The following is a 23,010-nucleotide window of genomic DNA, read 5'->3' on the forward strand; positions in this document are numbered from 1 at the left end:
TCATCTTTATTTTCATAGGGACTAGAAGAACACGCTCTTATAAAGGCATCTATCTTAGCACGCATCCTAGCGGTTCTTTCTTTGCAGTCAACAATGGAAATTATCATGGCTTTGAGAGACTCATTGATATCATGCTTAGGTGGAATATATCTAAGTTTCAAAGAATCAACATCAAAAGAAATTCTATCAACATTCCTAGCTAACTCATCAATATTAAGCAATTTTTCTTCAATCAAAGCATTGAAATTCTTTTGCAAAGTAATAAATTATTTAATATTAGATTCAAAATTAGAGGGCATATTATTATAATTTCCATAAGAATTGTTGTAGGAATTACCATAATTATTAGAGGGATTACTAGGATAAGGCCTAGGATTAAAATTTCCTCTATACGCATTGTTACCAAAATTGTTCCTACCAACAAAATTCACATCCATAAATTCATTATTATTCTCAATCAAAGTAGACAAGGGCATATCATTAGGATCAGAAGAAACACTTTTACTAGCAAATAATTTCATAAGCTCATCCATCTTTCCACTCAAAACATTAATTTCTTCTATGGCATGCACCTTTTTATTAGTAGATCTTTCAGTATGCCATTGTGAATAATTAACCATAATATTATCTAGGAGTTTAGTAGCTTCTCCTCAAGTGATTTCCATAAAAGTGTCTCCCGCGGCCGAATCTAAAAGATCTCTAGAAGCAAAATTCAGTCGAGCATAAAAATTGTGTATAATCATCCACAAATTCAAACCATGAGTAGGGCAATTACGTATCATTAATTTCATCCTCTCCCAAGCTTGTGCAACATGTTCATGATCAAGTTGCTTAAAATTCATAATATCGTTTCTAAGGGAGATGATCTTAGCGGGAGGAAAATACTTAGAGATAAAAGCATCTTTGCACTTATTCCATGAATCAATACTATTTTTAGGCAAAGACGAAAACCAAGCTTTAGCACGATCTCTAAGCGAAAAAGGAAATAGCTTCAATTTAACAATATTGTTATCCACATCTTTCTTCTTTTGCATATCACACAAATCAACGAAGCTATTTAGATGGGTAGCCGCATCTTCACTAGGAAGTCCGGAAAACGGATCTTTCATGACAAGATTTAACAAGGCAGCATTGAATTCACAAGATTCAGCATCGGTAAGAGGAGCAATCGGAGTGCTAATAAGATCATTGTTGTTGGTATTGGTAAAGTCACACAATTTAGTGTTATCTTGAGCCAACGTGACAAGCAAGCAATCCAACACACAAGCAAACAAAAAGCAAGCGGGCAAAAAGAGACAAATATAGAAAGAGAGGGAGGATAGAGAGAGAGGGCGAATAAAACGGCAAGGGTGAAGTGGGGGAGAGGAAAACGAGAGGCAAATGGCAAATAATGTAATGCGGGAGATAAGGATTGTGATGGGTACTTGGTATATTGACTTTTGCATAGACTCCCCGGCAACGGCGCCAGAAATGGCTCGTTGTTGGGAGTCAAATCTTGACTTGCGCGAACCTCCCCGGCAACGGTGCCAGAAATCCTTCTTGCTACCTCTTGAGCACTGCGTTGGTTTCCCCAAAGAGGTAGGGACGATGCAGCAAAGTAGCGTAAGTTTTTCCCTCAGCTTTTGAGAACCAATGTATCAATCTTGTAGGAGGCTACGCGTGAGTCCCTCATACCTGCACAAAACAAATAAATCCTCGCAACCAACGCGATAAGGGGTTGTCAATCCCTACATGGCCAGTTACGAGAGTGAGATCTGATAGATATGATAAGATAATATTATTGGTATTTTTGTGATAAAGATGCAAAGTAAAATAAAAGCAAAGTAAAAAGCAAAGGAAATAACTAAGTATTGGAAGATTAATATGATGAAGATAGACCCGGGGGCCATAGGTTTCACTAGTGGCTTCTCTCAAGAGCATAGGCATTTTACGGTGGGTGAACGAATTACTATTGAGCAATTGACAGAATTGAGCATAGTTATGGGAATATCTAGGTATCATCATGTATATAGGCATCACGTCTGAGACAAGTAGACCGACTCCTGCCTACATCTACTACTATTACTCCACTCATCGACCGCTATCCAGCATGCATCTAGAGTATTAAGTTCATGAAAACAGAGTAACACTTAAGCAAGATGACATGATGTAGAGGGATAAACTCATGCAATATGATGAAAACCCCATCTTGTTATCCTCGATGTCAACAATACAATGCGTGCCTTGCTGCCCCTACTGTCACTGGGAAAGGACACCGCAAGATTGAACCCAAAGCTAAGTGTCGGTGTCAAAACCGGCGGATCTTGGGTAGGGGGTCCCGAACTGTGCGTCTAGGCCGGATGGTAACAGGAGGCAGGGGACACAATGTTTTACCCAGGTTCGGGCCCTCTTGATGGAGGTAAAACCCTATGTCCTGCTTGATTAATAATGATGACATGGGTAGTACAAGAGTAGATCTACCACGAGATCAGAGAGGCTAATCCCTAGAAGCTAGCCTATGGTATGATTGTATGTTGTAGTTGTTGTGTCCTACGGACTAAAACCCTCCGGTTTATATAGACACCGGAGAGGGCTAGGGTTACACAAGGTCGATTACAAAGGAGGAGATTTCCATATCCGTACTGCCTAGCTTGCCTTCCATGCCAAGTAGAGTCCCATCTGGACACGAGACGAAGTCTTCAATCTTGTATCTTCATAGTCTAACAGTCCGGCCAAAGGATATAGTCCGGCTGTCCGGAGACCCCCTAATCTAGGACTCCCACAGTAGCCCCTAAACCAGGCTTTCAATGACGATGAGTCCGGCGCGCAGTATTGTCTTCGGCGTTGCAAGGCGGGTTCCTCCTCCGAATACACCACGGAAGAATTTTGAATATAAGGATAGTGTCCGACCCTGCAAAACAAGTTCCACATACCACCGTAGAGAGAATAATATTTCCACAAATCTTTAATCTGCTGACACGTTTTGGCAACATGACATCATGCCATGGCCCGGTGCTTGTTCGAACCGTTTTTCCTCAACCAGCTCCGCACATAACGCGAGGCAGCTTCTTGACACGTCTTGTCAAGGATTCTCATTAATACGGTCGTGGGTAACCCAACCGTGTCTAGGACTCCTAGATTATAGGCAAGTCCAAACGGCTATGGAGAGGACGCTTGATATTCACCCTCTTTATAAAGGGACAAGGCTTTTACTTTTTCCCTCCCGTGCTCAATCGAACCCTTCCCCTGCCTCGAGTTCTAACACCCGAATCCCAGGTCAGGTGATCCGAACCTTCAATCATGTCCGGATCTAGCCTTCAAGGCCAATGGATGCCCTCCTCCATTACGAAAGAAGACATCAAGAAGTTGAGGGAGGCCAGATACCTGACCGCCGAGGTTTTGCATCGGCTGCTTGCCCGTGGGCAGGTTGTCCCTACTCCTGAACCCAACGAAGATGTTGTGTTCATCTCCCACTTCCTCTGAGGTCTAGGCCTCACTCTGGATCCCTTCGTAAGGGGTTTGATGTTTTACTACGGGCTAGACTTCCATGATCTAGCCCCGGACTCCGTTCTCCAAATCTCGACATTTATTGTCGTGTGTGAGGCCTTCCTCCGCATTACCCCTCACTTCGGCCTGTGGCTCAAGACCTTTGAAGTGAAGCCGAAGATGATCGAGGGGCAACATGCAGCGTGCGGAGGCGCGTCAATAAGCAAGATGGCCGGAGCTCCATGGTTGAAAGGTTCCTTTCCAGAGGTGTCCGGATTATGGCAACAGGAGTGCTTTTACATCACGGCTCCCAGAAGTGCCAAGTGGGTGGCTGCCCTCCTTTCCGCTCGGGCCCTCCACCACAACTGATGTCATGGATTAGTAGAGGGCTGAGCTGGGGTCCCGCCAACGACGTGCCTGTACTGCAAAGCCGCATCCAAAATCTCTTCGAAGGAGATTTCAGTTTGATTATGGTAATGCAAGTCATGCTGGTTTGACGAATCCAGCCATGCAAACGCCGGCCCCTCTGCATGTGGGAGTTCAACCCAGAAGGGCCGCGTACAATTCAGAATTTCCTCGCCCTGATGCACGAGGAGATGTACAAATCATTCTTTGGACCCCAAATAGAGTGTCCGGATACTACCGAGGACGTGGGCCTGAGCAGCAACCATACCGCCGACCAAGTAAGTAATCCTTTGGCCGAACACACCGTCTTTTATTTACCATGACGTCATTCTGAGAAGTCGCCCTTTGACCAGGACTGGCTAACAAAGGCGAAGATGATTCGGTGTTCGGCCCCCCTTCCTGAGGGTTTGGAGAATCCCGTACTGGAAAAGATGCTCGAGCTAGCACCCTGCCCGGAGCCCTCAAAGGAAGATAAAGGGGGAATGATGAGGTCGAGAGCGGGCCCCCATCGCTACCAATTCCAACCGAGGGAATGAGCACCTCTGTGAAGGAGGATAACCGAGGAGAAGAATCCGACCTTCTCTCGCTTTAGGGAAGGAAGAGGACTGCCTCTGAAGATCCGGAAACCGAGGCTTCCAAATGGGAGAAGAAATCCCCACTAGAGGGTCCTACCTTGGAGGGTGCTTTTGCCGCACAAAGTCCGCGCGAGGATCAGCCCTCCAACGAGCTGTAAGTAATTAGAAAGTACTTCAATAGTGAAGATATATTATCTTACCTCTGAGGAAAATAACCGAAGTATTTATCTCGCAGTTCGGATCTTAGCCCTTCTCAGCAGAGCTCATCTTCAGGGGATCTTCTTCTGGAGATGATGGAGAGCAAAACGCCTCCCCCGGACTCCTCCGCTCAAGAAGCGGGCGACCTTGAAGTGTCGTCACGGAGGGACTCTCCGGATCTGGTGAGGCCAGAAGATAATCCTGTAGCCACCCAAAGTCCTCAGCGTCCGGCTCTTGAAGAGAGCAAACAAAAGAGTCCGGCACCATCTGGTATGCGGTCGGACATACTGAGGGAGCTGTTGGAGTGGGCAACCGTCTTAGAGGAACACCGTACGTTAATGAGTACGGTGATGGAAAGAATTTCGTCCGTCGAAAGCGGATTGCATGAAGCTTTTATGAGCCTACTGATGGGCTTTGATAGTACCGCACATGTTAGGTGTGCCCTGTGTAGATAGTAGCCCCTGAGACTCTGGTTGTCATCGAGAACGGCGGCGAACAGAGGATCGTAGTCCCAGGCAATAACCATACCGCTTTAATGTGCAGGTAATGGGAGCTCCGGTGGCTAGCTGGACTCATGAGTTTGCCGAACTAAAGCGGCAACTAGATGCAGCAGACGCCGACATCGAGCTTGTTAACAGGTGGCTTGACGAGTCACAGGGTAAGTAATGTTTTCCTGGTGAATGTTACATAATAAGAGCAGCATGATGCCAGTATCTTTAATATGTTGTGATTGCAGACAGAGCTGCCACAGTGGAAACCCTTCGGGCGGAACTTGCCCGAGCCAAGGAACAAGCAAGAGTTAGTAATGTGGCTGCTTTGAAGGCGGCCGAAGAGTTAAGAGCCGAGAAGGCCGCGCATTGCGAAAGCAAAGAGAAGATGGCCAAGATGGCCGTAGAATTAAAAGACACTGTCGACCGTTGCCAGTTCCTTGAAAAGGAGAACCGAGTGAAGGCAGCGGATGTTGAAAAGGCCATGATGGTGACCAAAGACACTCGCTCTGCTATGAGGGCGAAGAAGGAGGAGCTACGCGAAGCCAGGGATATTGCGGCTGGGAAGCCCTTTTTGCTGCAGAGGAAGTTCGGAGATCCGCGGTATGCCCCTCTGGATCGGCTGTGGAGTTCGGCAGACGCATATATGGACTTGGCGGCAAGCGTTGTTGATGCGGTCGAATACTTCCGAGATCAGACAGATCGTGAAGTGGACAAGCTGTTTTGGTCGCAATTTAACGTTCCAGAGCGTCCGCTTCCCTTGACTGATCGACTAGCCGAATGGGCCGAACTTAATAGGTTGTCCGGACTTGCCATGAGGTCCGTCGTAGATCATTTGTGGTCGGAGAAGCCGAAGCCGAACAGCTAATTCAGCTTAGTGCAGCAATTCCTTGGTGTGGTGTCACGCATCAACGCGATGAAGAGGTCGGCGTGCATAGAAAGCTCGTGAATGGCCCTTGCCCATGTTAAAGCATACTGGGCAGATATGGATGCTACCACTGTTGCAGCACAGGGTTCGGCCATAGGCCGAGTGGCTGTCGAGCACTATTTCGAAGAGGTTCTCGAGGGTGCTCATTTGATAGAGTCCCAGTGCTCAAAGAATATTATGTTTGAGTGACATGTATTCCCATTGTAAACTCAATGTTTTTATGAAATTTATTAAGGTTGTGTTTATACTTTTGCCTAAAAGTAATATGATGCCTCCTGTGCGGCCATTTATGTATATATGTGTATAACCTGAAAGATTGCAGTCGTCGGCTTCAACCCCCACGCATATAATGCGGAGGTGCTCGCAAAAAACGCGTGTTCACACTTAACCCAACGTCTTGGTCCTATTAAGGAGGTGATGGCGTAGCAAATGAGGCAACCGGACTATAATGCTTTAACACTTTCACTTAGCCATAGGAGTTTGACAGTGGGGCTACTAGACAGCCCCTGGTGGCTCCGCACTCTCACGATCTCGGGGTGCGTACATGCCTAGCCGGAAAATGGCCCTTCGTTAAGGCGGAGGAATTCTAACATTCCGATAGGTCATCGAGTGGTTGACCAGTCTCATGATATATCATGACAGTCAGTTTTCGGCTTTCTCTATTGAGGTGCTCGTCCGGATGAACCAGGGCACAATCGCAGTAGTTCTCCTGGTGCTGCCTTAGCCGATAAAGCGGAACGTAAGGCACCAAAACACATGAGCCGGGCAAACCCAACATTTGACCAAAGACAATGATTCGGAGCTGATGCATATAAGGCCAAACTCGTGACGCCGAACACTCCCTAAGGTATTCGGTCTTTATGGTATAAACCGGGCCTAAATAGTGCCCTTTGTAAGAAGCCCCTTGTGTCCAGGTACGTGCATTATTCTGACGTGGCCACATGCCAAGACGTCAGCATCCTTCTCAATTGTACTGAGAATTCGAGGGATGTGTATTAACAAGAGACAGTAAAAAAGGTTTATGCAGGGTCTTAATCTAAAAAGAATCCTTGGAGCGGGTCCCTGCTGCACGTCTACGCATGTGTCTCCATTGTGCCGTATCCTGGACGGGTGTAGCACGATGATCATCTGTAAAAGATAGGAACTTAGGTGAAAAAGTTGTCGTGCAAAAAGGTAGTTCTTAAAGAAACCATGTATAATTAAAAATGAGTAGAAATTGCCACTTGTCTGCGCGCGTTGAGCCCCCTTGTATTTGTAATAGGGGTGTTGTGACGCCCGGATAATCAAGCTACAGTAACCTCTGCTAATGAGGCCACGTCACCACTCTTACTGTTGTAAATCTCACGATGATTCAATCCCGTTCGAATTCAAAATTTAAAATCAAGTCAAACGGTAAAGTTTTCAAACATTAAAATTAAAATGTTCTAGAGGTGGCAAATAATGCTTAGGTAATTATGGTGGAGGATCACATTTTTAAAAAAAATGATTAAAAGCACTAAACTAAATAAAACAGTGGCTTAAACAAATAATTAAATGCATTTTATAAAACATTAAACTATTTTATTTGGTATGAGAAATTCATATGGCAATAGAGTATTTATAAATACTAATTTAGGGGCTAGTGGTATACTTAATAAAACTAAAATAAATAGAAACTAAGTTAGAAAGGAAAAATAGATAAAAGGAGAAAGCTCAAAACAAAAAGAACACAAAAAAACAGACACCCCCCAACTGGGCCAGACGGCCCAGCTGGCCGACCCACTTGGCCCAGCCGGCCCCTCCCTCTGGTCTATAGGGCAAACCCTAGGCCGCCCCGATTCCCCACGCCCACTCGCCCACTCCCCCCCCCCCCGCACGACGCCCACTCCCCTCGCTCCTCTCCTCCCCCTGATTCAGGATCTGGATCGGGCGACGCCCCGACCCCGCCACTCGCCCCGATCCCCTCCTCCCGCTCCCTCGCTTGATCTGACGCGCGCCCGCGGCCAAGGTGCCCGACCCCGCTGCCTCTCCCCGGCGACCGCGCCTTCCCACCCCACGACACCGGCGCCCACCCCGGCGACGCCGGACTCCGTCAATGCCGACGCCTCCTCGCCCTCGCGCCGAACTGCCCCGACGTCGCGCCGTTGCCGCTCGCCGTCACCTTGTCGGCGTCGCCTTCCTGCCTCTCCCCCGACCGGCTGCCCCGAGTACGCCTTTGCACATCTACAGGGCCCTGTGAGCCCTCATCCCCTTCCTCTCCCCCTCCCGTCGCTGTAGGACGCCACCACCTATGCACCTGAAACTCTCCGTTCGCTCCCGCGCGTGTGGCCTCGCCTGTCGTCCTCACCCCGCTCGTGCTGTTCGCCACCACGGCCCGCGCCTGCGCCCCAGGCCTCGTCTTCGGCCACCTCCCCGCCCGCGCTACCCAACGCGCCCCGCCGCGCCGGCTTTCATCGCCGGAAACGGCCGGCCGGCGAGCCCCGCCGTGGCCACTGCCTCGCCCCCTGCATGATGTGCGCCTGGGTGCCCCCCGCCCCAGCGCCCGTTAGCGCACCCGCTCCAGTGGCTAGATGGGCCACTAACAGCGGGCCCCACAGCCCCTTCCTTTTTACAAAAAAAATAGGTGTTAAAAAAAAGAAGAGAAGAATACAAATAGTAGTAAAAATAATAATTAATTAATTAACTTAGTTAATCTTGTTAGTTAATCTAATTAACGCTGTTAATTAGCCTTAATTACTTGATTAGGTAAACAGTCAATGGCAGTTGGGCCCCACTGCCTTGTTTGACCGGTCAACGGTCAACGCTGACCGCTGATGTAATGATGACGCAATAAACGTTTTCAAATTAAATGAATTTCTGATAAATCTAAAAATGATTAAATCTTTTAAAATTAATATAAAATAAACCATAGCTCAGATGGAAAAACTTTGTACATGAAAGTTGCTCAGAACAACGAGACGAATCCGGGTGCGTAGTCCGTTCGTCCGCCACACCCCCCTAACCTATCGAACTCGCAACTTTCCCCCTCCGTCTCCTCTGCCCGAAAACGGGAAACACCGGGAATACTTCCCCGGATGTTTCCCCCCTTAACCGGTACCACCTCATACCATGTTAGGGCACGCCTAGCACCGTTACTTGTCTTGTCATGCATCGATATGCATCTATTTACATGGTATTCATTGTTTCTTCCCCCTCTTCTCTCCGGTAGACTACGAGACCGACGCTGCTGCTGCCCAGTTCGACTACGAAGTTGACGACCTCTCTCTCTTGCCAGAGCAACCAGGCAAGCCCCCCCCCTTGATCACCAGATATCGCCTATTCTACTCTATACTGCTTGCATTAGAGTAGTGTAGCATGTTACTGCTTTCTGTTATACCTATCCTGATGCATAGCCTGTCCTTGATACTACTGTTGTTACCTTTACCTGCAATCCTATATGCTTAGTATAGGATGCTAGTATTTTCATCTGTGGCCCTACATTCTTGTCCGTCTGCCGTGCTATACTATCGGGCCGTGATCACTCGGGAGGTGATCACGGGTATATACTATATACTTTATACATGATACATGTGAAGACTAAAGTCGGGTCGGCTGGTGGAGCACCCGCGAGTGGATCTTTGAGGCGGAGCGGCAGGGCAGGTTGAGACCGCCTAGGAGAGAGGTGGGCCTGGCCCTGTTCGGGGTTCGCGAATACTTAACACGCTTAACGAGATCTTGGTATTTGATCTGAGTTGGCTACGAGCCTATACGCACTAACCATCTATGTGGGAGTAGTTATGGGTATCCCGGCGTCGTGGTATCAGCCGAAGCACTTCGTGACGCCAGCGACTGAGTGGCGCGCGCCGGATTGGAACGTAAGCCTGCTCTTATATTAAGGGGGCTAGTTCTGCTTTCGGCTGCGTACGCAACTTGCAGGTGTGCTATGGGCGATGGGCCCAGACCCCTGTGCGCTTAGGTTTAGACCGGCGTGCTGGCCTCTCTGTTGTGCCTAGGTGGGGCTGCGACGTGTTGATCTTCCGCGGCTGGGCATGACCCAGGAAAGTGTGTCCGGCCAAATGGGATCAAGCGTGTTGGGTAAGTTGGTGCACCCCTGCAGGGAAGTTAATCTATTCGAATAGCCGTGATCTTCGGTAACAGGACGACTTGGAGTTGTACCTTGACCTTATGACAACTAGAACCGGATACTTAATAAAACACACCCTTCCAAGTTCCACGGACAACCCGGTGATCGCTTTTCCACAGGGCGACGAGGGGAGGATCGCCGGGTAGGATATGCTATGTGATGCTACTTGGAGTTGCTACTTGGAGATGCTACTTGGAGGACTTCAACCTACCCTCTTCTGCCTGTTGCAAGATGAAGGTGACCAGAAGCGTAGTCTTCGATAAGACTAGCTATCCCCCTCTTATTCTAGCATTCTGCAGTTCAGTCCACTTATATGGCCCTTTACACATATACCCATGCATATGTAGTGTAGTTCCTTGCTTGCGAGTACTTTGGATGAGTACTCACGGTTGCTTTCTCCCCCCCCTTTTCCCCCTTTCCTTTCTTTCTGGTTGTCGCAACCAGATGCTGGAGTCCAGGAGCCAGACGCCACCGTCGACGACGACCCCTACTACACCGGAGGTGCCTACTACTACGTGCAGCCCGTTGACGATGACCAGGAGTAGTTAGGAGGATCCCAGGCAAGAGGCCTGCGCCTCTTTCGATCTATATCCCAGTTTGTGCTAGCCTTCTTAAGGCAAACTTGTTTAACTTATGTCTGTACTCAGATATTGTTGCTTCCGCTGACTCGTCTATGATCGAGCACTTGTATTCGAGCCCTCGAGGCCCCTGGCTTGTATTATGATGCTTGTATGACTTATTTATGTTTTAGAGTTGTGTTGTGATATCTTCCCGTGAGTCCCTGATCTTGATCGTACACATTTGCGTGCATGATTAGTGTACGATTGAATCGGGGGCGTCACAAGTTGGTATCAGAGCCGACTGCCTGTAGGAACCCCCTTCCACACTCCTTGGCCGAAGTCGAGTCTAGACTTTTCAAAACTTTTACTAACATGGCTGTGCGGCCCATGGGCCCACGTCGCCATTGGGTGGTATTAGGATCTTTTACTCCTCGACCTTTACTCTGGGACTCTGATCTCTCTTCTATTCGGGTTAAATGAATTTTGCTAAAGCTAACATTAGGATTTCGTTATCACTTTCACCCGGAGAGCCCCTTATTACTGATGATCGTCTGCTGCACCAGAAGACCCTGAAGATACTCTCGGCTGTTAACCCGAGAACTTGTGTGCATCGCGTTTGCAATTCCCCTTCCACCGCAACCCTTATGGATAACTACTTGCAGTTGTTATTCTTACATTCATCCCCAGTTGGTCTTGTTATTACAGGATACCCTGAAAAAAAACTCGTCGTTGTTTCGATACTCCTTTGAGCTTACTGCCTTGCTATTCTTTGTCACATGAATACCCCTACGGTTAATTCTCGCACTTATCGAGTATCCGCCCATCCCCCAGTTAATCATGTGTTACACAAAAGTCTTCGAAATACCATTCGGTATTCCGAAAATCCTCAGCAACCTATTGCTCTGGAATTTCTTGTTTGCTTTCATTATGATTAATCCCATAAGTATAGTAGTCATATTGGCATCCTTTGTCACCATCATTTTTGCGTCCGTTGATTCAATACGTTGTGAATGTTCACAATCATCGGTTGATCCTTTTAAATTATCCTTCCGGCTCAGATGTCATTTTGAACATGAGCTGGATCTCGACCAATCAAATTACCATCGATGGTATCCCTAAGCCTACTCAACTTATCCATCCTTAAATCAGAGCGTTTTCTTCTGATCCCTTGATTTGAAAATCATAATCCCTTTGTTATTTAAACATTGAATTATTCAGATGTTCTATAAACTGATGCATTTGCATTCTTCCTTCCTCTGATTGGGTATCGATACTCACATCAGCTCCATTGTGGATCGCCATATCCACTGTTGGATTATTATCCGACAGTGTCCTTTATAATTAATCACCTTGTGAGTTCTTTCCCCTGATACATAATGCCTTTGGTACATTGTATCCTCTGCTTGACCAACCATGCTCTGCTTTCGAGCTGGTGGTATTTACTATTGAAGCTTGTGGTATATGTTTCCACGATACCCTGACGGGTTGAACCTATGCCTTCCTTTATATGTGTGAACTCGGAAGTTTTCACGAGTCATACTCATCTGGTATTTCACCAGGTAAAACTTTCAACACTAATGCCTTTATCAAAGCGAGAAGTGAATGGAAGGTTATACATTGAAGAAGTGGGAGTCGACCTTGAACCTTGCGTTCATGCCCATGGACACGATGTATAACTTATCATGGAAGCTGCTCGTAAAAATAATTACCCCTTGTTATAAGTTCATCTTGTATCCGTGGTTCGATCCTTTATGATCGTGGGTTCCGACCATGATTGTTCTCCTTTGATTCTATTTCTCGGACAAGTTAAAGTACTTGCCATCTGCAGATCAGTACGCCTTCCCAACCTCTATTTTGTTCTACCTTCGAGTATTACCCCCTGGTATCTCGAGGATATCAACCCATTGCACTTCATCTTATGAATTTCTGATGAAGTAGTACGTTTCCCCATCACAGTCACTCCACGGGTTATGGGTTGTCATCAACCGAGAACCCTGATTTGTGAATCGAATCAACACTGAGATTCGGTACCCCCAGTACTTTGTGGTTGAGAAGTTTAATACTCCATCCCGTCACTCCTAGCCTGATCGGCTACATCATTATCGTGCTAATTTTAACTGTGCTACCGGGTCCTTAATTCCGGAGCACAACATTCGACGATTGAGCTAAGCTTACGTCGGTTTCCTTGTCTTATCGTTCCATCTTGAACAACAAACTTGATCTCGGGTCTGTGTCCTACTCGTGGTTCCAACAACCTTTCGCTTCATCATTCGTTTGACTTGATGTCATCGTCGATCGATTACATCTTTGTGAAATCTCTCGACAAATGTGTCATGATCATCATCAGTATTCCGAGCTTTTCCAAGATATTAATTCAATTCGTGATGAGAAATACCATCCTTGCCCTCGATGAGTTGTGTTATCATCAGCCACTTATTGCCTTCCCTCCAACACAAACTTGTTCGTGTTTCGTGTTATACCTTGAATTCCTTGCTACCCAGCATTGTTCTTCTTTACCTTGGAGTATTACCACCCTTACGTCAAGAATGCCGTGGGAATTTCACCACCTCTTTAGGATTCTTGGTATAGTGATACTTCTCACCATCACCATTTTTCTTGGTCCTTGTGTTGATCCCGACCGGGGTACCAACAAGTGAACGATGCTGTTTGGATTCTGCACTTCTAGCAACCCTATTGCTTTGAAGTTAATGGTCGATAGTTTCATTCTAAGTCTTTCGATAATTGAATCACCATTCTAAACATTGATCATGCTACCTAAGTCCATATTATGGGTGCATCTTTCAACCAATGTTTACTTGTGTAGGTTTTCCTCGAGCATGCATCATTATAACTTTTGATCTGGCAAATGGTATCTCCTTGTTTACATAATTGTGGAAATCCATCCGTTTGGAAATCTCGATGATTTGTTGTTGAGCCTATCAGCTACCACCTTATCCCTTCATTGGTTTAATGTTGGGCTTTTGTTTCAGAACTCGCTTCCGTAGTACATCTCCCGAGAATCTTACAATGTCATCTCGACAATTTGTGTTGCACCTTTCTTCTCAGGCATCCTGAGTCTGAGGTATCCTGACACCAATCAGATCTGATTCTCGGTTAGATATGATGGTTGGAACATATTTCCAAGAGTTATAGCAACGGTCTTTATGTGACCCGGTAAGGTGATGTCGTGCCTAACACACCTGGCCGGAGGCCCTATTGTTATAGATTCCTTTTCAGCAAGGTTATCCATTCTTCCATGAGGAAATTGTAAGACTTATTCTATAAGTTGTTCCTGATGGATCCTTTTTGTTTCCAAAGTCTGATCTTTACCCAATGACCATGTCAATGCTATCTCGAAGCATGTCTGTGGTACTCCGATTTTCAATAAGAACATTCGAAGCCCAATGCTAAATGTTTCTTGCTCAATTATCCAAACACCATTGTATGGGTAATGTCATGAAATTTCTCTCCCCTTACCTAAAGGGTTTTCTACATTATCTCTTGTCGTGGATATCCTGCTCTGCTTGTCCGTGGGAAGGGTATACCCCTGGTACATGTGTCAAACACATTTTCCTTTCCATTGTTCTGTTTGATCTGATGACCACATTCTCCTTTTCCATTGATTTGTTTAACCTTCCTGGTGATCCATATGATCTAAGCAGTAATATTCTTCTGCTTATGTAAACACCTTGGCGTATAACCGTGTCATTAAGACCCTGTTGCATTTGTCGGTAGCATTCCGGTAACCACCGATGGACGAGAACTTTGCCTATTGGTCCGCCTCGTTCAACGAGCAGGAAAATAGTTCTCTTCGTCCCTCGCCCTTGGTACCGATGTTGACATTGACATAACTGACAGGCTTTCCTCTGACCTGCATTGCTATCATGATCGTGCATGATCACAACACCCTCCCTAATTTTTTTACCCACATGGTGGGCCCATAACCCACAGTTCCACAGGATCGAAACCTGACTCTCCTGTACACCCCCTGTTTCCAAAGTTATTCCTCCCGCGTGGACTCGTATGTAATTCATGAGCCACCTTCCGATGAGATCATCAATTCTGGCATCGGACACAATAATTATTCCGTGGCTTTGAAACCATTTTCACCTTCTGTCTAGGCATTGAACGATTGCCTGGCTGCTTGAAACTTCTTATTGTACCTTCCAACTTCACTCTCGATGTGTTTTATTTGTTCAACTCGAGAGGTACTCATATGCTCCTTCATGGATTAATCCCAGATCATTAACCTTATAACATTCTGTCGTTGCTGACCTGCCTCGTTACCTATTCGTAAATACGATGAAGATCCCGAAGAAAGGATGCCGACTTCATCATGATGACCTAAAGCGGAGAAATGAAGACATCAATGTATTGGACCGATCTCTTCGAGAAGAGCAAGCCAGAATGAGAAGACCCGCTAGATTCGTTACCAAACCTTCCCCCCTTTCACTACCTCTTAAATCTCGGGACGAGATTTCTTGTAGTGGAGGAGAATTGTGACGCCCGGATAATCAAGCTACAGTAACCTCTGCTAATGAGGCCACGTCACCACTCTTACTGTTGTAAATCTCACGATGATTCAATCCCGTTCGAATTCAAAATTTAAAATCAAGTCAAACGGTAAAGTTTTCAAACATTAAAATTAAAATGTTCTAGAGGTGGCAAATAATGCTTAGGTAATTATGGTGGAGGATCACATTTTTAAAAAATAATTAAAAGCACTAAACTAAATAAAACAGTGGCTTAAACAAATAATTAAATGCATTTTATAAAACATTAAACTATTTTATTAGGTATGAGAAATTCATGTGGCAATAGAGTATTTATAAATACTAATTTAGGGGCTAGTGGTATACTTAATAAAACTAAAATAAATAGAAACTAAGTTAGAAAGGAAAAATAGATAAAAGGAAAAAGCTCAAAACAAAAAGAACACAAAAAAACAGACACCCCCCCCAACTGGGCCAGACGGCCCAGCTGGCCGACCCACTTGGCCCAGCCGGCCCCTCCCTCTGGCCTATAGGGCAAACCCTAGGCCGCCCCGATTCCCCACGCCCCACTCGCCCACTCCCCCCCCCCCCCCGCACGACGCCCACTCCCCTCGCTCCTCTCCTCCCCCGATTCGGGATCTGGATCGGGCGACGCCCCGACCCCGCCACTCGCCCCGATCCCCTCCTCCCGCTCCCTCGCTTGATCTGACGCGCGCCCGCGGCCAAGGTGCCCGACCCCGCTGCCTCTCCCCGGCGACCGCGCCTTCCCACCCCACGACACCGGCGCCCACCCCGGCGACGCCGGACTCCGTCAACGCCGACGCCTCCTCGCCCTCGCGCCGAACTGCCCCGACGTCGCGCCGTTGCCGCTCGCCGTCACCTTGTCGGCGTCGCCTTCCTGCCTCTCCCCCGACCGGCTGCCCCGACCACGCCTTTGCACATCTACAGGGCCCTGTGAGCCCTCATCCCCTTCCTCTCCCCCTCCCGTCGCCGTAGGACGCCACCACCTATGCGCCTGAAACTCTCCGTCCGCTCCCGCGCGTGTGGCCTCGCCTGTCGTCCTCACCCCGCTCGCGCTGTTCGCCACCGCGGCCCGCGCCTGCGCCCCAGGCCTCGTCTTCGGCCACCTCCCCGCCCGCGCTACCCAACGCGCCCCGCCGCGCCGGCTTTCATCGCCGGAAACGGCCGGCCGGCGAGCCCCGCCGTGGCCACTGCCTCGCCCCCTGCGTGATGTGCGCCTGGGTGCGCCCCGCCCCAGCGCCCGTTAGCGCACCCGCTCCAGTGGCTAGATGGGCCACTAACAGCGGGCCCCACAGCCCCTTCCTTTTTACAAAAAAATAGGTGTTAAAAAAAAAGAAGAATACAAATAATAGTAAAATAATAATTAATTAATTAAGATAATTAATTAACTTAGTTAATCCTGTTAGTTAATCTAATTAACACTGTTAATTAGCCTTAATTACTTGATTAGGTAAACAGTCAATGGCAGTTGGGCCCCACTGCCTTGTTTGACCGGTCAACGGTCAACGCTGACCGCTGATGTAATGATGACGCAATAAACGTTTTCAAATTAAATTAATTTCTGATAAATCTAAAAATGATTAAATCTTTTAAAATTAATATAAAATAAACCGTAGCTCAGATGGAAAAACTTTGTACATGAAAGTTGCTCAGAACAACGAGACGAATTTGGATACGCAGTCCGTTCGTCCGTCACACCCCCCTAACCTATCGAACTCGCAACTTTCCCCCTCCGGATCCTCTGCCCGAAAACGGGAAACACCGGGAATACTTTCCCGGATGTTTCCCCCCTTAACCGGTACCACCTCATACCATGTTAGGGCACGCCTAGCACCGTTACTTGTCTTGTCATGCATCGATATGCATCTGTTTACATGGTATTCATTGTTTCTTCCCCCTCTCCTCTCCGGTAGACTACGAGACCGACGCTGCTGCTGCCCAGTTCGACTACGGAGTTGACGACCTCTCTCTCTTGCCAGAGCAACCAGGCAAGCCCCCCCTTGATCACCAGATATCGCCTATTCTACTCTATACTGCTTGCATTAGAGTAGTGTAGCATGTTACTGCTTTCTGTTATACCTATCCTGATGCATAGCCTGTCCTTGATACTACTGTTGTTACCTTTACCTGCAATCCTATATGCTTAGTATAGGATGCTAGTATTTTCATCTGTGGCCCTACATTCTTGTCCGTCTGCCGTGCTATACTATCGGGCCGTGATCACTCGGGAGGTGATCACGGGTATATACTATATACTTTATACATGATACATGTGAAGACTAAAGTCGGGTCGGCTGGTGGAGCACCCGCGAGTGGATCTTTGAGGCGGAGCGGCAGGGCAGGTTGAGACCGCCTAGGAGAGAGGTGAGCCTGGCCCTGTTCGGCGTTCGCGAATACTTAACACACTTAACGAGATCTTGGTATTTGATCTGAGTTGGCTACGAGCCTATACGCACTAACCATCTACGTGGGAGTAGTTATGGGTATCACGGCATCGTGGTATCAGCCGAAGCACTTCGTGACGCCAGCGACTGAGTGGCGCGCGCCGGATTGGAACGTAAGCCTGCTCTTGTATTAAGGGGGCTAGTTCTGTTTTCGGCCGCGTATGTAATGTGCAGGTGTGCTATGGGCGATGGGCCCAGACCCCTGTGCGCTTAGGTTTAGACCGGCGTGCTGGCCTCTCTGTTGAGCCTAGGTGGGGTTGTGATGTGTTGATCTTCCGCGGCCGGGCATGACCCAGGAAAGTGTGTCCGGCCAAATGGGATCAAGCGTGTTGGGTAAGTTGGTGCACCCCTGCAGGGAAGTTAATCTATTCGAATAGCCGTGATCTTCGGTAACAGGACGACTTGGAGTTGTACCTTGACCTTATGACAACTAGAACCGGATACTTAATAAAACACACCCTTCCAAGTTCCACAGACAACCCGGTGATCGCTTTTCCACAGGGCGACGAGGGGAGGATCGCCGGGTAGGATATGCTATGCGATGCTACTTGGAGTTGCTACTTGGAGATGCTACTTGGAGGACTTCAATCTACTCTCTTCTACCTGCTGCAAGACGGAGGCTGACCAGAAGCGTAGTCTTCGATAGGACTAGCTATCCCCCTCTTATTCTGGCATTCTGCAGTTCAGTCCACTGATATGGCCTCCTTACACATATACCCATGCATATGTAGTGTAGTTCCTTGCTTGCGAGTACTTTGGATGAGTACTCACGGTTGCTTTCTCCCCCTTTTCCCCCTTTCCTTTCTTTCTGGTTGTCGCAACCAGATGCTGGAGTCCAGGAGCCAGACGCCACCGTCGACGACGACCCCTACTACACCGGAGGTGCCTACTACTACGTGCAGCCCGCTGACGACGACCAGGAGTAGTTAGGAGGATCCCAGGCAGGAGGCCTGCGCCTCTTTCGATCTGTATCCCAGTTTGTGCTAGCCTTCTTAAGGCAAACTTGTTTAACTTATGTCTATACTCAGATTTTGTTGCTTCCGCTGACTCGTCTATGATCGAGCACTTGTATTCGAGCCCTCGAGGCCCCTGGCTTGTATTATGATGCTTGTATGACTTATTTAAGTTTTAGAGTTGTGTTGTGATATCTTCCCGTGAGTCCCTGATCTTGATCGTACACATTTGCGTGCATGATTAGTGTACGATTGAATCGGGGGCGTCACAGGTGTGACCATCAATCCGGTACAAATTACATATAGCAGCGCCGGACTCGTCTAACCACGTCCGTGGTCTTGATGACCTATCAAATGCTTTAGTTGGTGAGGCCATTTTTAGTGTGCGGCTGCCAAGGCAGGCACATTCTCTTCGGCGCGCAAAGATCTCTTAATGTTTCCGTTCACTATAATGATGCCATGTGGACCAGGCATCTTGAGCGTGAGGGAAGCGTAATGCGGTATTGCATTAAAGCGAGCAAAAGCTTCGCGTCCAAGTAGTGCTTGATAACCGCTTTGGAACGGAGCGATGTGGAAGGTTAAATGTTTGCTATGGGAGTTATCGGGGAAGCCGAATATAACCTTTAGTAGCAGGGAGCCCATGCAGTGAGCCCCTGGGCCTGGCGTTACTCCTTTAAAGGTAGTGTTGCTATGGCAAATTTTCGTTGGGTCTATCCCCATTTCGCGGATTGTATCCTGGTATATCAGGTTTAAACTGCTGCCACCGTCCATCGGGACTTGTGTAAAGTGGTACCCGCCAATTATTGGGTCTAATACCAGGGCAGCCCATCCTGCCCGCTGAATACTTGCTGAGTAATCACGATGGTCGAAAGTGATCGGTTGAGACGACTAGTGGCAGGATTTCGCGGTGAGAGGACCTTGGGCGTATTTATCTGGGAGGGCCGCTTTGCTTCTCCCCTTGATCACGTGTAACACGTTTACTGTTTTGACTTCTGGTGGAAATTTATTTTGTTCCCCAGCGTCTTGCTTGAGGAGCTCATCCTCGTCTTCGCTTGGTGTATCCTCCCCCTTATGTACGGCGTTGAGCTTGCCGGACTGCTTGAAGACCCAACATTCTCTGTGGGTATGATTAGCGGGTTTACCAAGGGTGCTATGGATCTGACATACTTGGTCCAGAATTTTGTTTAGGCTGGATAGTTCGTCTCTCGCGCCTTTAAAGGGCGGCTTTTGTTGACTTGGCCGAGAGCTTTTGAATCCGGCGTTTACTGCCGTGCTCTTCGTGTTGTCTTCTTTATTCCGGCGTTTGTTATTGTTGTTGCGACGTGATTTCCCATTTCCATCTCTAACTTCGGATGTTCTAGGGTCGCTGGTGTTGCATCTGGCTAGCCAGCTATCCTCACCCACGCAAAAGCGGGTCATGAGGCTTGTTAATGCTGCCATTGTTCTCGGCTTTTCTTGGCCGAGGTGTCTGGAAAGCCATTCGTCACGGACGCAATGCTTAAAAGCTGCCAAGGCTTTGGCTTCCGGACAGTCGACTATTTGGTTCTTTTTAGTAAGAAACCTATTCCAGAGCTTTCGGGTTGACTCTCCGGGCTGTTGAGTTATATGACTCAAATCGTCCGCGTCCGGAGGTCGGACATAGGTACCTTGAAAATTTGCCCGAAAAGCGTCTTCGAGCTTTTCCCAGCTTCCGATGCAGTTTTCGGGGAGGCTTTTAAGCCAGTGCCGAGCTGGCCCTTTGAGTTTGAGGGGTAAATATTTAATGGCATGGAGATCATCTCCTCGAGCCATATGGATGTGGAGGATATAGTCCTCAATCCAGACCCCAGGGTCTCTTGTTCCGTCGTATGCCTCTACGTTTACGGGTTTGAATCCCTCTGGAAATTCATGGTCTAGCACCTCATCGGTGAAACATAGGGGGTGTGCGGCGCCCCTGTATCTGGGCGTGCCGTGGTGTTCAGATGTTTGGTGTGTTGCGTCGTATGCTGGAGCGCGCTTGCGTGGTCCATAGATGGATCTAGTTACTTCGTCCTTTTGATGCGAGCCCTCGCGTGGATCGCGTATTGGCTTATGTGCGGCATTTCTTGCCGCTCCATGTTGGCCGTGAGGTCGTCTATCCAGCCAGGTGGCCGTTTTAATTTTTGGTTGCAGGGGATCTAGGGCCTCCTCATCGAATTCAGGTAGCAACTTGTGTTTCGGGTAGCTCTTGGTGGGCGATTACCACCATACTTCGCTGCTGTGTTGAGTACTTTACTCCATCTAATTTGGAGTGTGTCTTGTGCAGCCTTGAGTCTTTGCTTCTGCTTTTTTAGACTCCTCGCGGTGGCAATAAGCCTTTCACGGGCATTCTGTTGCTCCGGGTGTCTGTCCTGTGTGAGGTCGTCCGGACTACTATCTTTGATAGAGTCAGGTTGTTCGGTTTGATTCTCCGTATTGCCGTGATCCGGCGAGGGTTCTCCCTGCTCTAACGCTGGGTCTATACGATCGTTGTTTCTGCTGAGGCGGGATTTGGGGCGGCCCTTACGCCGCCGCTTTGACTGCTTCTCAAGGGGACAAGCCTTCGTTACGTCCTTCCGTTCCTCGTCGTCGTTTTCCTTTGGTGTGTCCACCATGTATATGTCATGTGATGAGGTGGACGTCCAGTGCCCTGTAGGCAGTGGTTCCTCTTCGTCTCCCGCATCGTCGTCCATACCGTCGATGTCTTCGGAGTCGAAGTCGAGCATGTCGGTTAAGTCATCGACAGTGGCTACTAAGTGGGTGGTGGGTGGGTCATGAATTTCTTCGTCGTACGCATCCCAGTCCTGCCGGACATAGTTCAGCCAGGATCCTCCTGACAAGGAGAGAGACCTTAACGAGTTCAGTATGTCGCCAAAGGGCTAGTGCTGAAAAATATCCGCGGAGGTAAACTCCATGATCGGGACCCAATCAGATTCGATAGGAATGGGCGCAGGCGGTTCGGAGTCCGTGGCCGGAGAAGGATCCAGTGGTTTATCAACATGGCTCTTGTGCAAGGTAAGGTCGATATTCGGCTCGATCGCCGCTGAGGGTAGGGCCTCCGTGGTGGGGTCCATCCACCCGCCCGCGGAAGGCACAACTGGCTCCGAATTGAGGGTCGGAGCGGCTGCCGGTGCGATTTCCTGAACACTGTCCGATGATAGAGCTAAATCATACTCATCGTGACCGCGTGACGCACAAGGCAGAGGCTTGAATCCGTCGAAGATCAAGTCTCCGCGGACATCAGCCATGTAGTTTAAGCTTCCAATCCTGACCTGATGGCCAGGGGCATAACTTTCGATCTGCTCTAGATGGCCAAGCGAATTGGCCCACAATGCAAAGCCGCCGAACACGAAGATCTGTCCTGGGAGAAAAGTCTCACCCTGGACTGCATCGCTATCGATGATAGTAGGAGCCATCAAGCCTAACGGCGATGACACAGAGGAACTCTCAATGAAAGCACCAATGTCGGTGTCAAAACCAGCGGATCTCGGATAGGGGGTCCCGAACTGTGCGTCTAGGCCAGATGGTAACAGGAGGCAGGGGACACAATGTTTTACCCAGGTTCGGGCCCTCTTGATGGAGGTAAAACCCTATGTCCTACTTGATTAATATTGATGATATGGGCAGTACAAGAGTAGATCTACCACAAGATCAGAGAGGCTAAACCCTAGAAGCTAGCCTATGGTATGATTGTATGTTGTAGTTGTTGTGTCCTACGGACTAAAACCCTCCGGTTTATATAGACATGCAGAGGGTTAGGGTTACACAAGGTCGGTTACAAAGGAGGAGATTTCCATATCCGTACTGCCTAGCTTGCCTTCCACGCCAAGTAGAGTCCCATCCGGACACGAGACGAAGTCTTCAATCTTGTATCTTCATAGTCTAACAATCCGGCCAAAGGATATAGTCCAGCTGTCCGGAGACCCCCTAATCCAGGACTCCCACACTAAGCACTTCTCCCATTGCAAGAAAGATCAATCTAGTAGGCCAAACCAAACTGATAATTCAAAGAGACTTTCAAAGATAACCAATCATACATAAAAGAATTCAGAGAAGATTCAAATATTGTTCAAAGATAGACTTGATCATAAACTCACAATTCATCGGTCTAAACAAACACACCGCAAAAAGAAGATTACAACGAATAGATCTCCACAGGAGAGGGGAAGAACATTGTATTGAGATCCAAAAAAAGAGAAGAAGCCATCTAGCTAATAACTGTGGACCCGTAGGTCTGAGGTGAACTACTCACACTTCATCGGAGGGGCTATGGTGTTGATGTAGAAGCCCTCCGTGATGGATACCCCCTCCGGAAGAGCTCCGGAACCGGCCCCAAGATGGGATCTCGTGGATACAGAAAGTTGTGGCGGTGGAATTAGGT

Source organism: Triticum aestivum, chromosome 3A (genome assembly GCF_018294505.1).
Source record: "Triticum aestivum cultivar Chinese Spring chromosome 3A, IWGSC CS RefSeq v2.1, whole genome shotgun sequence".
Taxonomy (NCBI): Eukaryota; Viridiplantae; Streptophyta; class Magnoliopsida; order Poales; family Poaceae; genus Triticum; species Triticum aestivum.